This window comes from Gossypium hirsutum, chromosome A04 (genome assembly GCF_007990345.1).
Source record: "Gossypium hirsutum isolate 1008001.06 chromosome A04, Gossypium_hirsutum_v2.1, whole genome shotgun sequence".
In the NCBI taxonomy this organism is placed as follows: domain Eukaryota; kingdom Viridiplantae; phylum Streptophyta; class Magnoliopsida; order Malvales; family Malvaceae; genus Gossypium; species Gossypium hirsutum.
In genome coordinates, this window is record NC_053427.1 from 74269384 (window position 1) to 74288139 (window position 18756).

The 18756-nt window shown below is 37.4% G+C and overlaps 2 non-coding genes across 2 annotated transcripts; both read right to left on the reverse strand.

Annotated features, from left to right (window-relative positions):
- Positions 1 to 166: 166 nt before the first annotated feature.
- On the reverse strand, positions 167 to 273 carry LOC121228346 (small nucleolar RNA R71). Its single transcript, XR_005925922.1, has one exon. It is a non-coding gene; the product is annotated as a small nucleolar RNA R71 (small nucleolar RNA).
- An 11469-nt stretch (positions 274 to 11742) lies between these two features.
- Positions 11743 to 11848, reverse strand: LOC121228770 (small nucleolar RNA R71). The gene has a single exon (XR_005926345.1). It is a non-coding gene; the product is annotated as a small nucleolar RNA R71 (small nucleolar RNA).
- Positions 11849 to 18756: the final 6908 nt, after the last annotated feature.

Sequence of the window (18756 nt, forward strand, 5' to 3'; positions counted from 1 at the left end):
GATTAATGGTGTTTTTGACGATGTCATTTGCCTTCGCTTATTTCCCTTTTCATTGAGGAATAAGGATAAACAGTGGTTGAACCCGTTACCACGAGGGTCAATCACCACTTGGGAACAAATGACCGAAAAATTTTTACTTAAATATTTTTCGCCTGCTAAAATGTCTAAATTGAGGAATGATATCTCTTCTTTTGTACAGATGGAGCTAAAAACTCTTTATGATGCATGAGAGAGATACAAGGACTTATTGAGAAGGTGCCCTCACCATTGGTTACCTCTATGGCTACAGGTTCAAACTTTTTACAACGGTGTGAATCCTTCAACAAGGCAACTGATCGATATAGCCGCTGGTGGAATTTTAAACAATAAAACACCTAAAGAGTCTTACGAATTTATTGAAGAGATGTCGCTGAATAACTATCAGTGGCAAGTCATGAGAATGAAGCCAAACAAGGTAGCTGGTGTTTTCAACCTCGACGCGGTCACTATGCTATCTAACCAGGTAGAACTTTTAAATAAAAAGAGTGATGGTTTGTATGGTTCTTCTCAGGTACATCCAATGATGAGGTGTGATTCAAATGGAGGAGGAGTGCACAACACAGACTATCCATCCTTCAACCCTAGCATCGAGAAGGAATAAGTCCACTATATGGTAATAATTCTAGATCTCAAAATAATCCGTATAATAACACGTATAATGCAGGTTGGAGGAACCATCCCAATTTCTCGTGGGGTGGTCAAGGAAATCAAAGACCACAACATCCTCCTGACTTTCAACAACCACCTTACCAACAAGAGAAGAAATCAAACCTTGAAGAGATGCTCACAAAATTCATCTCGATGTCAAAAACTCATTTTCAGAATACTGAAACAGCACTTAAGAATCAGCAAGCGTCAATTCAAGGGCTCGAAACTCAAATAGGACAGCTTGCTAAGTTACTTTCTGAACGACCACAAGGTAGCATGCCCAGTAACATAGAAACTAACCCAAGGGAGCAACTCCATGCCATCACTGTGTGCGACGAAGAAGGGTTAGTTAAATCTAAATTTGAAATGAGGCATGAGGCTGTGGTAAGTAATGGTAAGGATGTTATGAATCATGGTACAAAGGAGCCGGTAAGTAAAGAGTATAAACCTCGTGTGCCAAACCCTAAGGCGACAAGAAAGACCTCAAGAACGAACAATTAGGTAAATTCCTTAAATTATTAAAAAAATTACATATTAACTTACCGTTTATTGAAGCTCTTTCGCAGATGCCAAACGCAGTGAAATTTTTAAAGGAGCTCTTAGCTAATAAACAAAAGTTAGATGATGCGTCGCATGTGTAATTAAACACAGTTTGCTCAACCATTCTACAGAATAAGCTACCCAATAAGTTGAAAGATCAAGGGAGTTTTATGATTCCTTGCTTAATTGGTAGTTTAAATATTAATAATGTGTTGGTTGATCTAGGGGCGACCATTAATGTTATGCCCTATAAAATGTTTAAACAACTACGTCTTGGGAAACCAAAACAAACTAGGATGAGCATTCAACTGGCAGATGAAAAATTAGGTTTTCTAGAGGTATCATTGAATATGTGCTAGTCAAAATTGATAAATTTATATTCCCAATTGATTATGTTGTTCTAGACATGGAAAGGGATAGTGATGTGCCTTTGATTTTAGGACGACCTTTTTTAGCAACTGCTAGGACTATCATTGATGTTGGCACAGGAGAACTAATACTTCGTGTAGGAGATGACACGATTACTCTCCGAGCTCGTGATTCGACTAAATTATCTAGTAAGCGAGATGGCTATACAAGTTCTGTTGATATGAATAACATTATGGCTCAAACTTCTTTTCAAGAAACCCCTAGGAAGAACGTGATGGTCACATTCTAATCTATATGACAAAAATAGAGCGACTCACGAAGAACGAAGGCTTCAGATCAATGAACTAGACGAATGGCGAACAAATGTCAAGGAGAAACCAAAAGTACACGATGAATCAAAGTGACGCCATGATGAGCGTAGGGATGATCAAATCAATTTAAGGTCGGGGATAAAGTATTGTTAGATGAAAAGGACCCCCTGAATTACTACTTCAAAGCTTAATACAAACAGAGCGATTCCTTTCACGGTACTGAATGTTTTCTCATACGGTACAGTCGAGGTAAATCATTCTCAATTCGGCACGTTTAAGGTAAATATTACTCGACTTAGACTTTATCTGGATAATAGAATTGATAGTGAGAAAAAGGAATCTCGACTCCATAATCCTCCGTGACCATGCGAATGAGAGGTAAGTTGAGCTTAGACTCTAAATAAGCGCTTATCGGGAGGTAACCCAAGCACTAATGCCACTAACTAGTTTATTTTAGCTATTTTTAGTATTTTAATGCAGGAACAGTGTCCCACACGGCCTGGACAAACGGGCGTGTCCTTGGCCGTGTGGAAATAGGGTTAAAAATCCCCAAATGTTAAGCCACACAGCCTGCGATAAAGCTACACGGGCGTGCAACACAGCCGTGTGGACCACATTGCTTGGACACACGGGTGTGTCCTAGGCCGTGTGAAACCTAGAGCTTACTTTTTTGTATTGTAAACAGGTCAGAGAGTTACATGGGTAAGGCACATGGCCATGTGTTCGAACACACGGGCGTGTGAGATACCACACGAGCATGGGAGAAGCGAACAACGTAGCACACAGCCGTACGATACGGTAGTGTGGACCACACGGCCTGGACACATGGGCGAGTCCTGGGTCGTGTGACGAATGGTCATTAAACTCTTAGGGCGTACACAGGTAATATTCGAGCCACACGGGCGTGTGACACGGCCGTGTGGCCCAACACAGGCCTCACACGACCTTTTCCCTTTTAATCCTCCTAACCCTAACATTTTTTTTAACTTCTTTTTCTCAAATTCCCCCCCAAACCAGCCGCCACCGCTTCTCCCTATTCTGACCACATGTCCCCATCGTTCCACCATCGCCCCACTCCTCCTTCCTTCACCCCTTCTTTCCCTTTCTTTTCCTCTTCTTCCTCTACCCCAAACCCCCACTCCCTCCCCTTCCACCTTTGCGCCGACCAGCCACCGAACAGTCCACACCCGTACCCCTCTCTCGCTCACCACCGTCGCCTGAACCAGCTTCAACCGCGCCCCTCTGACAACCAAAAACCACCATTGGTTACCCTCTTTTTATTCTACCGCTTACATTTATTTATGTTATTGTTATTATTTTTATTTTTATTATTACTATGATTATTATGAGTATTTTCCTCCATTTTCTTTTAGGTTTAGTTATGCTTATTAATAAGTTTATCGACCACTGAGATTGTGAATTTTTTTGGGTATTGAACATTAATTCTATTTACATTGATGATATCCTGATTATTCTTGGTTATTATATTCGATTCGTCTTTCTTTTTATTTTTTCCTTATTATCCTTCTAACTATTCTAGTCTAGTTACTTCACTATTAGGTGCATTTGGCTGGTCCATAGTAGTTTAGTAGGCTACTCCTTTTTGATATTTTTACTAATTCATTTCATATGTTGTCAGTTTTTGCATATTGGGTTCAAGTGCATATAGGAATAAATTATTACATCTTAGCCATTTTCTTCACATTAGAGTCGTTCAAAGGCATATCTTCGTCTTCTTCACATGTTCTTCATAAGAATCCTCAATGTGTGTTGGTTGGTGATATTATTATTCCTACTTTTACTGATGTTTGAATATTTTACTTTTGCAGGTACACCATGACAAACACACGAGGCAAGAAGACTGTCATCCCCGCTTCAAAAAAGAGGAAGATCCTGCCACAACCTCCTCGAGCGCCTTGACCAAAGCTCGTCACCCTCTACTTCGATTCTCATCAGGCCCATAGGATGACTTGTTTCAATTTTTGCGCGTGCAACTGCTAGGAGTGGGCTGCTGCATAGATTGGACTACATTGGAATAGGTCAGACTAGCTGATGAGGTTCGTGCTTTCATTACCACTGCCCCATGGGATCAGTTCTTTGCGATTATCGAGTCCACCTATTCAGAGCTTACCTTGGAGTTTTGCACTACTTTCCATCTACAACATGTCATGAATACCCATGATGAGGCCGGTACTATCACTTTTCGACTTGGTGGCTTGGTGCGATATATGAGCGTACCTGAGTTTGGCGCAGCTTTGGGTATCTACACCGATGAGTTTATAGATGCTGATAACTTTCTTCAACTCCACCATCACATCCATTACTCACCTTTATGCTATTGGACCGATCTAATAGCTAGTCAGATCTGTTATGACGGGAGTCGCTCGAAGGTGACATCTCTTTATCTGGCTCTACGATACATCCACGCCTTATTAGCTCACACATTGATTGGCAAGAGAGAGAGCACAAGAGTTGTCAGCACTACAGACGCATACTATCTTTGGAGCATGGCAACTGGTCATGTATTTGATTTAGCATACTTTATAGCACTTGCTTTTCACCATCAGACGGACCGCCATAGGAGGGGTCCCATCTGTCTTGGTCCTTACGTGACTCGCCTCGCTCGACACTTCGGACTCTTCGACACTCTAGAGATGTCATCGACACTCACATTAGTAGGCTAGATGGCTCATCAGGGAATTTCTAATTTGATCCACATGAGGATGATAGAGCAACATCGTGGATTTTACCCCCTCAATAAGACTCGTTCACTCTGATGATCAGGATGAGCCCGAGGACATTACTGATGATGTCCCTCCCCTTCATGAAGACCCATCTCCACCACCATCACAGAGTCATAGCCCCACTACTGCCACTTTGACAGATATATCCTAACAAGTCACTCACTTTGAACAGTAGTGTTTGGAGCAATTCGACAACATCGATGCCACTCTTCGATAGATTTGCCACCACTTTCACATCTCTCCTTCGGCACCGTCAACCCACGAGGCATCCGATGATGAGGATATTTGAGTTCATTTATTTTATTATTATTTTTTTTCTTTTATTTATTTTTGAAGACTTATATTTTATATTTTGAACTCTGTTTATCTTTATAGTTATTATTTACTACTCCCTTAATTCTCTTCCACAGTTGTGTTTATTTCCTTATTAGTAACTCAGAATCATGCCTTTCATTGGCCTTATCTACAATTCTAGCTTTCATTATTCCAAGGATTTCATCCAAAAATTCAGGGCAATTTTGCTTCTCTCTATCTCTTCTGATATTATGCTTATATTGTTATTATCTATCTTCGTACATTGAGGACAATTTACACCTTAAGTGTGGGGAGGTTATTTATATGTTTACTAGAAAATCCCTGAATTTTTATCTTGTTCTCAAATAATTTTCTGATATTGTTATTAGAGTGAATTCTGATTGATTTACGATTTTTATTAATATGTTTTGAATTTAATCATAGGGAATTATGCATTGATTGTTTAAACTTTAAAGGCATTAAGAATCAAGCATGATATGTTGACTTTTGAGAATTAAAATTGCTAGTTGTTTCCCTGAATTGAGGTATTATCTTGAAGTTTTGAATTTATAGGATTGACATCAAATACCCATAACTGTCGTGAGATTTTGAGCCTTTTAGAGCATATATCTTTCTTGCTTATAGATTTTTTTTATGAGTGTGTCAACATTGATTAGCTATTCTAGAACTTGCATCGATTATACATGTCGAGACTACACATTTGATTTGATATACTAAAATGATAAAGGCACTTAGATTTTAAACCATTTACTCCATAAATAGCCTACCCACATAATTGATCCCTAGTGAACCCCTTTGAGCTTTAACTATTGTTTCTTGATTTTCCCCTTAATATTAACCCACAACTTAACCCTTTCTGATTCATTAAGAATTTCTCCCTTTTCATTGACTCCTTTTTATCGAGATTTGATTTGGTTAGTTACCTAACTATGTTCGTTCATTTTAGTTCCTGAATTATTTCTTATTATGTACTTTCCATTATTGTACTTGTTCTAAAAAAACGTATATTTATATTCATTCAGTTACATATTGTTCTAAAGAGCTTGGATAAGTTAAAATCATTATATTGAGAGAAAAGCTCACTTCATTAGTTTTGGAAAGTCTTAATTTTGGCAATTATTTTTTTTCTTTAATTTAGTAATTAGCTTTATTATTCTAAGTTTTGTAACTTATTAAATTAATCTCGATTCTAACCCTCTCTTTTTAGCCTTTATCCACACCTTTAAACCAAGCCCCCTTACAACCCTCTTAAAGACCTTTTGATTTGTGTATCATCTCATTTATAATGGTGGAGATTTGATTTTCATGCAAGCCTATGGTAATAACTTTTCATGCTTGAATGTTGAGGGCTAATTAATAAACCTTAAACACTTTGAGTGATTTGAGTTAATCTTTAGTGAGGATATCAACCCTCGTCGATTTGGAATTAAAGGTAATTACTTAGATAAAGGGGGATACCTATGATTTTATGATTAAAATGCTCAACTTGGATTGTGTGAAACTTTGATGTTCATTTAGTTAGACTCTCAATATATGATTACTTGTGGTTTACTTTGGTACATTACTAATGAGAATTATAAGTTGAGAAGAATTTATTTTAATTGAGAGTTGATGATTTTGCTTGAGGAAAAGCAAATACTTAAGTGTGGGGATATTTGATAAACCATAATATATACATATTTTTTACCCCATGTTTAACATATTTATGGATTATTTTTCCTAAGTTTCATTGAATTCGATGCTCCTAATCCTTTAGTTTCATGTTTTATACTCAAGAGAGCTAAGGATAGCAAAAAGAGCATGAAACGGGCCAAAAATGGACAAATTAGGCCTAATTCAGTGTTTCACAAGGCCTAGGAATTTTCACAGGGTAAACCACACGCCCGTGTGTGACACACAGGCAGGCCACACGCCCGTGTGTCATGGCCGTGTCTACATTAAACCAAGTCAGAATTGCACACGGCTTGAGCACCTGCACAAGGGCATGGCACACGGCCGTGTCCCTGTCGAGACAAAGTCTCATTCTATTTGAAAAAAAGGTAATTTTAGGCTATTTTGGGCATTCCAAGGTCTATAAAAACACCCTAGAAGAGGATTAAAGGGAAGACCCAGAGTAAAAGGCAGAAAATACTCAAGGACAGCCATCGGAATCAGCTTAGAAGCAGGATCTACTTCAAGGCTAAAGATCTCCATTCAATTTCCTTAGAAGTTCTTTGGGTTCTTTATGTTTTGTTATTTTCCCAATTTTGAGATGTTTTCCATTATTATGAACTAAACTCCCTAAATACCTAAGGGAGATGAAACTTAAGACAGATCTTATTACTATTTGAATTATATGATAAATACTTGCTCTTATTCTTAATTGTGAGTTTTAATTCTTGTTTTGATATTTCAGGATACTAATTCAGGTTTTTGATGTGCTTATTCAGTGGAGCGAAAATCCCTGTTTAAGAGTAGATCATTCATAATTAAGCAGAGTTGCATACAATCCTAGAGATAGAACGACATAAATCTGCTAGATTAGAGTCAAATCTAATAAGGGAATCCATAGATCAAGTTAATGTGACAATAGGGGTTTTAATTAGAAAGAGATTTCGATTAATCAACCTAGAGTCAATTGTTTTTAGTCTCGAGAGAGATAATAACATAAACTAGGCATTTCTACTGATTAAGTTAAGTGAATAAATCGTCTAATTCAAAAGTAATAAGTGAAGTCTAGGTGGATTCTTCCTTGGGTATTGTCTTCTCCATCGGTCTTCTAAAAAGTATTTTCCAACTTTAATCTCTGTCGTAATCTTAGTTAATTAGATAATTAGTTTTAGTTTAATAACATCCTTTAATTCTTAGGTTAGATAATAAAAAGATAGTAATTACTAGTACTTTTAGTCCTCGTGGATACGATATTCGTGGTCTCACTATAACTATACTACTATTCGATAGGTGCGCTTGCCTTAGTCGGATTTTTAGTTAGTTTCACGACCATCAACGTCAGCTTGTTGTGTGTTAGTGTAAAACCCGCCTGGGACATGGCATCAACACTGATAGATAAGAGCTAGTGTAAGACTTGTCTGGGATACGGCATCGGCCTCGATATATGAAAGTCAATGTAAGACCTGCCTGGGACATGGCATCGACTTGGATGTGCTAGCCAATGTAAGACCTTGTCTAGGACATGGCGTTGGCATCTTATCCCATGTTTGGGGGTATTGAATATCCTATAGTATTCCAAATGGTTCAACAGGAGATTTATGGTACATATAGAAATGAGAGAACTTATGACCATGTTGTGAGTGGTACAGGTACTTACATGAAATTGATGAGATGTGAATTCAATTCATGTTGTATGATTAATAAAGAGTGAATATGAGTAAGTATATGAGCATGTTGAGTAACTCAGGTATGTATGCCAAATTCACAAGAAATGATTTCGGTTTATGATGTACATTTGGTAAGGATGTAAATAGGTAAGTCATGCCTATAAGAATGATTTTGTGATGACCTTGTGATTTTAGGTCTATACTTATGATGTATAAACATGTATTTTTACCAATGTGGTGAAAATGAATCAATAAGGGTGATAAACTTAGTATCATAACTTTACACTAAAACAGTTTTGGATAGTAGTAGCAATCCGACTTTGAAAATCCACCAAAAATTGTGAAAATTGAGTTAAAGGGTGAATAAAATATGAAATTAAAGCTTAATGAGTCTAGTTTCACATAGAAGAAACTATGTAAGTAAAGGAGTTTCATACTATGAAATATTTAAATTGCTGTGAGACAGAGTCAGAATGATTTTGAAATCCCCTATTCTAATTTGATAAAACCATTGGAAATTTTTAAAAAATATTTATGGGTTATAATTTATATGATTAGAATTATTAATGAGTCTATTTTCAATAGAAATAGACGGGAACATCATCCAAGTCTCGTATTATGAGATAATTGATTTTTAGTGAAGAGGGGTTGGAACTATTACAAACAAAAAGGGGTAACTTTAAGGAATAAACTGTACTTATTGGCTAGACCAAAAATTCTAAAAATTTTATGGTAAGAAGATATTGAATCTAGTTTTAGGAAAAAATTAGCAGATCTTAATTTGGAGTTCTGTAGATCCAGATATAAATAATTTAGTGATCATGACTTGAGAAAATAGCTTGACTGGAACATAAGTAAAAATGCAAATAGGGTTGTATTACCTTGAGAAGCAAGTTGATAAATTGCTTATTATTTTCATACGGTCTTACTAAGCTATAAAGTTTACCCTTTCTTTTCCATTTATTTAGTGTTGTTAGGTTAGCTCGGGGTTGGAGATCGTCGGAGGCAGCATTACACTATCAAGCCATCACCTTTGGAGTATTGACATATGTGTATTAAGCACCTTCAAGTGAGTGGCATGTATTAAGCACCTTCAAGTTATGATTAGCCAAATGTATTGGCTTATATTGATTAATTGTATATATCCATGAGATGTGACTTATAATGATTGTGGCTTGTAAGCCTAGTTATTCAGATAAGTTCTAATGCTTGCGATGCGATAATGTTTTTATGTTTGTGGGACATGCATGATTGGTGTTAAGACATGTGTGTATGATAAATGCTTCATGACCAATCAAAATGGTTATAGCCATGAAATAATTGTATGGTATTGAGATATGACGATGATGATTGAACATGAATGCTTAATGTTTAAATAAGTGATAAACCGTAAATTATACATATTTTAATCCCATGCTTAGCACATTTATGGATGATTTCTCCCTAGATTTGGTGAATTTGATGCTTCTAATCCTTTAATACCATGTTTTATACTTAGGTGAGCATAGGAGAGTAAAAAGAGCGAGAAACGGGCCAAAAACGGAGAAAATGGACCCATGTGAGAAATCAACACGGCTTGGACTTTCTCACACGGGCGTGTCACACGGTCGTGTCCCTTTGGTAGGATCGAAGCACGACTTACACGGGTAGACTACATGCCCGTGCCTGTTCAACAGCCTTGACCACAGGCTGGAGTAATCGCACACGGGCGTGTCCCTGCCAAACGTAAATATAACCCTATTCAGAAAAGGCCAATTTTAGGGGCTCTTAGGCATTCTAAAGCCTATTTAAACACCTGAGAAGGCACTTAGGAGGGGGACGCAGAGTAGGAAGCAAGGAATTACTCAAGGAAAACCGATTGATCCATCTCAGAAGCCGAGTTCATCATCAAGACTGAAGATCTCCCTTCAAATTCCCTCAGGAGTTTTGGGTTTTCTTATGTTTTGTTATCTTTATGCTTTTGAGATGTTTTCTTTTACAATTATGAACTAAACCCCCTATATACCTAAGGGGAATGAAACCTTAGACAGATCTTGTTATTATTATCTGAATTGTATGATAAATATTAGATTTGTTCTTAATTATGTGTTCTTAATTCTTGTTTTAATATTCTAGGATATTGATTCAAGTTAACGCTCTTATTTAGAGAAGGAATAGACTCTGTCTAAGAGTAAATTTGTCGTAATTAAGCGGAGTTGATTGCGCGCCTAGAGATAAGTTGACAAGATTTTGCTGGATTAGGGTGAAACCTAATAAGGAAATCCATAAATCGAGTTAATGCAATTCTAGGGTGTTAATTAGAAAGAGATTTCAATTATTCAACCTAGGGTTAGACGTTATTAGTCTCGAGAGAGATAATAATATAACTTAGGGATTTCTACGAATCAAGTCAAATGAATAAATCGACTGATTCAAAGTCAAATAACAAGTGAAGTCTAGGTGGATTTTTCCTTAAGTATTGTCCCAATCAATCAAAATTTCCCAAAAGTATTTTCCCAAGTTTTCTTTCTGTGCATTCTTAGTTAGGAATTAGTTTAGATAACCAAACCTCTTAATTTTTAGGCTAGATAATAAAAAGGAAGTAAATACTAGTACTCATAGTTCCTTTAGGTTCGAAAATCCAACCTTGCTGAACTATACTACTATTCAATAGGTACACTTGCCTTAATCGTGATAATAAGTTAGCCTCAAGAACGATTCATTTATAAATTTTTAAAACCTGTTACGAATATCACGCATCAAGTTTTTGGCGCCGTTGCCGGGGAACTAGGATATTAGGAACACTCGATTTTTATTACTTTAGCCATTTTACTTTTATTGCAATTTAAATTTTTATTTTCTTTTCTAATTCTTCATTTATTTTCTTCTGACAGGTTTTTCTAGTTTATGACCAGAAGAAACCCGTCAGGACCACTACTTTTTGACGGTGAGATCAACCGCACAGTTCGCAAAAACTAAAGAGAAATAAGGCGAAGCTTACAATACACAGAGGAAGAGTAAGAGGACGATACTTCAACCACAACCGAGGAGATGGCTGAAAACCAAGAAAATCCGCTACCTCCTGCGATTGTTGCTAATCAGAATCTAGCTCCACGTACTATGTATGATTATGCTAAACCTTCTTTAACAGGGGCTGAATCAAGCATAGTTAGGCCTGCTGTTGGTGTAAATAATTTTGAACTGAAACCTAACACCATTCAAATGACCCAACAGTTTGTTCAGTTTGATGGTCTATAGGACGAGGATCCCAACGCTCACTTGGTGAATTTCTTAGAATTTTGTGACACTTTTAAAAGCAATGGCATTTCTGATAATGCCATTCACCTTCGGTTATTCCCCTTTTTTTTAGGAATAAGGCTAAAAAGTGGTTGAAGTCGTTGCCACGAGGATTAATCACTACTTGGGAATAAATGACCGAAAATTTTTTATTAAAATATTTTTCACAGGCTAAAACAGCTAAATTACGTAATTATATCTCCTCTTTTGTGCAGATAGATTTAGAAACACTCTACGATGTATAGGAAAGATACAAGGACCTTTTGTGAAGATGCCCTCACCATGGATTACCACTCTGGCTACAAGTTCAAACGTTTCACAACGGCCTGGATCCTTCGACTCGGCAGATGATTAACGCAGCCGCTGGTGGAACTATCAATAATAAGATACCTGAGATGACTTACAAATTTATTGAGAAGATGTCATTGAATAACTATAAGTGGCAAGTTATGACAACAAAGCCGACGAAAGCAGCCAGTGTTTTCAACCTCGACGCGGTTACTATGCTATCTGACCAAGTAGAACTCTTAAATAAAAAAGACTGACGGTTTGTGTGGTTCTACTCAGGTACATCCAGTGATGAGGTGCGATATCAACCCTTTAACCCTAGCATTGAGGAGGAACAAGTTCAATATATGGGTAACAATAACTCTAGACCCAAAAATAACCCATATAGTAACACTTATAATGCAGGTTGGAGGAACTATCCTAATTTCTCGTGGGGCGGTCAAGGAAATCAAAGGCCACAACATCCTCCGGGTTTTCAACAACCACCTTACCAGCAAGAAGAGAAGCCGAACATTGAGAAGTGATCGTGTGATTCATAACAAGTAATAAATATTTATAATAAAGATCAAACCTAGACTAACTATTATCGCGATGTAGGCAAGTGTACCTATCGAATAGTAGTATAGTTTTAGCAAGACCGGATTGTCGAACCCAAATGAACTAAAAGTACTAGTAATAACTGTCTTTTTATTATCTAGCCTAAGAATAAAAAGGTTTGTTTTAATTAACTAGTTATCTAAACTAAGAATGCACAGGGAAAAGAATTGGGGAATTGCTTTTCGGAAAATCGATTGACTTGAGACAATACCTCAGGAAAAATCCACCTAGACTTTACTTGTTATTCTGGCTCCGAATCGGACGATTTATTCATTAAATTTGTTCCGTAGAGATCCCTAAGTTATGTTATTATCCTTATTCAAGACTAATAACGTCAAATCCCTAGATTGAATAATCGAGACTTTTCTCTAATTAACACTCTAGGGTTGCATTAACTCGATCTATAGATCCTCTTATTAGGTTTCACCCTAATCGGGAAAAATCTTGTCACCCTATTTCTAGGCGCCCAATCAACTCTACTTAATTTTGACAAATGTACTCTTAGACAGGGTCTATTCATCCTCTGAATAAGAGCATGTCTTGAATCAGTATCCTGGGATATCAAAACAAGAATTAAGAACACATAATTAAGAACAAGTTAAATATTTATCATACGATTCAGAAAATAATAACAAGATTCGTCTTAGGTTTCATCCCCCTTAGGTATTTAGGGGTTTAGTTCATAACTAAATAAGAAAACATCTCAGAAGAATAAAGAATACAAAACATAAAGAAAACCCAAAACTCCTGAAGGGAAATTGAGGAGAGATCTTCAGTCTTGATGATGAATCCGGCTTCTAAGATGGATCAATTGGCTTCCTTAGGGTAATTCCTTATCCCCCTTCTCCGTCTCCCTTTTCTTCCTCCTCTAGGGTGTATTTATTGGCTTTGGAACGCCTAGAAGCCCTCAAAATTGGCCTTTTTTGAATTGGACTTAACTTGGGCTTGGCAGGGACACGCCCGTGTGACACACCCGTGTGCGATTACTTCAGGTCGTGTTTGAGCCTATTAGAATGACACGGCCATGTGCTATGCTCGTGTGAGTTGTGCTCCAATTCTGCCAGATTGACACGGCCGTGTGGTCTGCCCGTGTGAGGAGATCTAGGCCATGTTGATTTCATACTTTGGCCCATTTTCTCTGTTTTTGGCCCGTTTCTCGTTCCTTTCGCTCTCCTATGCTCTCCTAAGTGTAAAACATGAAATTAAAGCATTAGGAGCATCGAATTCACCAATTATAATGGAAAATCATCCATAAAATGCATTAAACATGGGGTAAAAATATGTATAATTTACGGTTTATCAAGGAGATGTTAACAAAATTCATCTCGGTGTCAGAAACTCGTTTCCAGAATACCGAGACAGCCTTTAAGAATCAACAAGCGTCAATCAAGGGCTCAAAACTCAGATAGGTCAGCTCGCTAAATTGATATCTGAATGACCACAAGGTAGCCTTCCGAGTAACACTGAACACAACCCGAAAGAGCACATGAAAGCAGTTACACTAAGGAGTGGGAAAGTGTTAGCTGAATATGAAAAGAAGCCACCACAAGAAGCTGATAGAAAGGAGGTCAAACCCAAAAACAATCACAATCTAAGGCCAAAAGAATATAGACCACCAATCCCATACCCATCAAAGTTGAAGAAAGACTGCATGGATGAACAATTTGGTAAATTTCTTGAACTTTTTAAACAAGTGCATATTAACTTACCTTTTGTTAAAGCTATATCATAGATGCCTACATATGCAAAATTTTTAAAAGAGCTTCTGAAAAACAAAAGGAAGTTTGAAAACTTATCTACAGTGGAACTTAATGAAGAATGCTCAGCCTTACTCCAGAATAAACTGCCAACCAAACTGAAAGATCTAGGAAGTTTTACTATTCCCTGCTTAATTGGTAGTTTGAATGTTGATAAAGCACTAGCTGATTTAGGCGCCAGCATTAATTTGATGCCATATAAAATGTTTAAATAACTTGGTCTTGGGGAACCTAAACCCACTAGGATGAGTATTCAATTAGCTGGTAGATCTGTTAAATATACTAGGGGAATTATAGAGGAAGTACTTGTAAAAGTAGATAAATTTATATTCCCTGTTTATTTCATTGTGCTTGACATGGATGAATATGTTGCATGCCTTTAATCTTAGGTCGGCCATTTTTAGCCACTGTTAGGGCTATAATTGATGTGGGTGATGGTAAGTTGGTACTTAGAATAGGTGACGAAGAGATTATTTTTAAAAATTATGATGCCATGAGATTTTTTAGAGAACAGGATGACTCATGTTATTTTATCAACTCTATTGATCATGCTACTCAAGATTCTTTTCAGGAAATTGTACACAAGGACACGCTAGAACTGTGTCTCGCCCAAGGAGAGGGGATGGATGATGATTCTGAAATAGGAACTGAAGTAAACTCCAATGAAACCTCCTCAAAACTAGTAGAATATGAGGAAATTAAGGTCAAAGATGAACTTAAGCAAAAACCCTCTATTAACGAACCTCTGAAACTGGAACTTAAGCAATTGCCGAATCACTTGGAATATGCATTCCTTGGAAATTATTACACATTACCAGTAATTATTGCATCCAACTTGCAACCCAAGGAGAAAGAGGAATTACTCCAGGTATTAAGAGAGCATAAAAGGGCCATAGCTTGGAAAATTTTTGACATTAAAGGGATCAGCCATTCTTTTTGTACCCACAAAATTCAAATGGAAGATGAATATAAACCATGCATGCAAGCCCAAAGACGATTGAACCCCAACATGAAGAAAGTTTTTAAAGCTGAGGTAATTAAACTCCTAGATGCTGAAATTATTTATCCTATTTCTGACAGTCCTTGGGTGAGTCCAGTGCAGGTTGTTCCTAAGAAAGGAGGCATGATTGTTGTGGCTAATGAGAAGAATGAATTAATCCCAACAAGGACTGTCACAGGTTGGAGAGTGTGCATTGATTATAGGAAGCTAAATGATGTCACGAGAAAAGACCACTTTCCCCTCCTATTTATTGACCAAATGTTGGAAAGATTGTCAGGACACATGTACTACTGCTTTTTAGACGGACTCTCTGGCTATTTCTAAATCCCAATAGCTCCTGAAGATCAAGAAAAGATGACATTTACATGTCCATACGATATGTTTGCTTATCATAGAATGCCTTTTGGATTATGTAATGATCCTGCTACTTTTCAACGCTACATGATGGCCATTTTTGACGAACTCGTAGAAGACGTCATGGAAGTATTTATGGATGATTTTTCAATTTTCGGTAACTCTTTCCATCTTTGCCTCAAAAATGTAAAACGAGTGTTAATTAGATGTGAGGAAACAAACCTTGTGCTTAACTGGGAAAAATGTCACTTTATGGTTCAAGAAGGTATTGTGTTAGGACATAAAATTTCTAGTAGAGGGATTGAGGTTGATAAATCTAAAATTGAAACCATTGAAAAACTACCTCCTCCTAATTCGGTTTAGGCTATTAGAAGCTTCTTAGGACATGCTGAGTTTTATAGAAGATTTACTAAAGAATTTTCTAAAATAGCTAAGCCTTTGACTAAATTACTAGAAAAATATGTGCCTTTTAATTTCGATCAGGAGTGTTTAGAAGCATTTGATACTTTAAAGGATAAGCTGACTAAAGCTCCAATTATAATTGCACCTGATTGGAATTCACCTTTTGAACTAATGTGCGATGCGAGTGATTTTGCAGTAGGTGCAGTTTTGGGATAGTGAAGAGGTAAACATTTTCAACCTATCTATTATGCTAGCAGGACTTTGACAGCCGCACAAGAAAACTACACCACCACGGAGAAAGAGCTGCTACCTGTGGTTTTTGCATTCGATAAATTTAGGTTATATTTAATATTGTCTAAAGTTGTCGTTTATACTGACCATTCCGCTCTTTGCCACCTTTTGACTAAAACTGATGCAAAACCTTGGCTCATTCGATGGATCTTATTAATGCAGGAATTTGACTTGGAGATAAAGGATAATAAAGGAGCTGAAAATCTTACAGCTGACCATCTCTCTAGGCTTGAAAACTTAAGTACCAAAGAACCAGATGACATTGAAATAAATGATTCATTCCCTGAAGAATAATTTTTTGCTATATCTGATTCTGAGGTACCTTGGTTTGCAGATATTACAAATTTTTTAGCCGCTAACATTATCCCAAAAGGGTTGACACATCAGCAAAAGAAGTGATTCTTCGCTGATGTGAAAAACTACTTTTGGGAAGACCCTTTCCTTTTCCGTAAATGTGCAGATCAAATCATAAGGAGATGCATTACAAGGACAGAAGTATTGAAAATCTTGGAACATTGCCACTTAGGACCGACTGGAGGACATTACGGTGGAAATAAGACCGGACATAAAATCCTCGAATCAGGTTTTTATTGTCCCACTCTATTCAAAGACGCCAACAAGTATGTTACTTCTTGTGACAAATGTCAAAGGACAGGTAATATATCCAAACGTGATGAAATGCCTCAGACATATATGCTCTCATGTGAAATATTTTACGTTTGGGGTATCGACTTCATGGGTCCATTCCCTAGTTTATTCGGGAATAAATACATCTTAGTAGCTGTTGACTATATGTCCAAATGGGTTGAAGCCCAAGCTTTACCTACTAATGATGCTAGAGTAGTAGTATGATTCCTTAAGAAACTTTTCTCTCGATTTGATACACCTAGAGCAATTATCAGTGATAGGGGTACTCATTTTTGTAATGCCTAATTCTAAAAGATCCTTAAGAAATACAGAGTTCATCACAGAACAGCTACCCTTTATCACCCTCAAACTAGTGGCGAAGTCAAAGTAGCGAACCGAGAGCTTAAACGTATCCTAGAAAAGACAGTAGAATTAAACAGGAAGGATTGGGTGATAAAAGTAGATGGTGCTTTATAGGCTTATAGCACTGCTTTTAAGACTCCCATAGGAATATCACCTTACAGACTTGTTTATGGGAAAAGTTGTCACCTACCAGTTGAGTTAGAACACAAGGCATTCTGGGCAATTAAAATTTCTAAACCTTGACCCCAAACTTGCAGGTAAAAACAGGTTGATGCAGTTGAACGAGTTAGATGAGTGGCGAACCAATGCATATGAAAATTTGCGCCTATATAAGGAAGCAACGAAGCACCGCAATGACGCCCGTTTGAAGCAACGAAGGCAATTTGAAGTTGGAGATCTTGTCCTGTTATATAACTCGAGGCTCAAATTATTTCCTGGAAAGCTTCAATCACGATGGTCAGGTCCTTTTGTAGTTCAAACTGTGTTTCCATATGGCACAATAGAGGTAAGTCATCCATCACAAGGCACTTTTAAGGTAAATGAACATCGTCTCAAAATTTATAACGGTGAGAATTTCAAAGACGATAAAGAGGAGCTATGGCTCCACGAAATTACCGAAATATACCCACAAGGTAGAGTCGAGCTTAGACTATAAACAAGCGCTTCTCGGGAGGCACCCTGAGCACTAATGGTGTTAACTTCTTTAAATTTTAGTCTCTAACATTTAATTCACTAACTGAGTCACTGAACACAGGATTTCCAGAACCATACAGTCAGGAACACGGGTGTACCATAGGCCGTGCACATACCACAGGATGCAACATGGCCGTGCGATACGGTTCTGTGAAAATAAAGCAAAAATATTTCCCCAACATGGGATCCGATAAAGTTGCCACGGCCGTGCGACGTGGCCGTGGACAATCCTACCAAAGTAACACAGGCAATCGACACGACCGTGCCCACCAACCGTGGTCGAGCTTGTCAAAATAACACAAGCATTTGTCTGCATACACGGGCGTGAGAGAAGCGAATGGAGATCGACACAGTCATGCAACATGGCCGTGTACACCAATGCGCCCAATTTCGAAAACCACGAAACACACGGGTTGAGATGAGAGCACATGGGCGTGCCCCACGACCGCATGCCCCAATTTCTCTATAAACACCTATTATTTATTTTCTTTTTATCTCTATATTTTGAAATTATTATTTTTTATTTCCTTCTAATACTATTTTACCCTGAGTTTTTACAATTTTTATTTTTCGGCTATTTCATTACAAGTAATTATGCTTCAGTATATCTCCTAAAGAGTTCTTGATTTTATCACAGTCATAAAATGCTCCAAAGCTCATCATCAAATAGGAACTAAAAACTCCAAGGGCAAAGGACTTATGGATTAATGAACCTCTACCACCGCCAGAGTATTCTCCTCCACCCTCATCATTGCTTTGGCGGATTATTCTCCATAACTCCAATTCAAGGAGTTCATTCATCATTCAGGAAGTTTCACTTCTCTT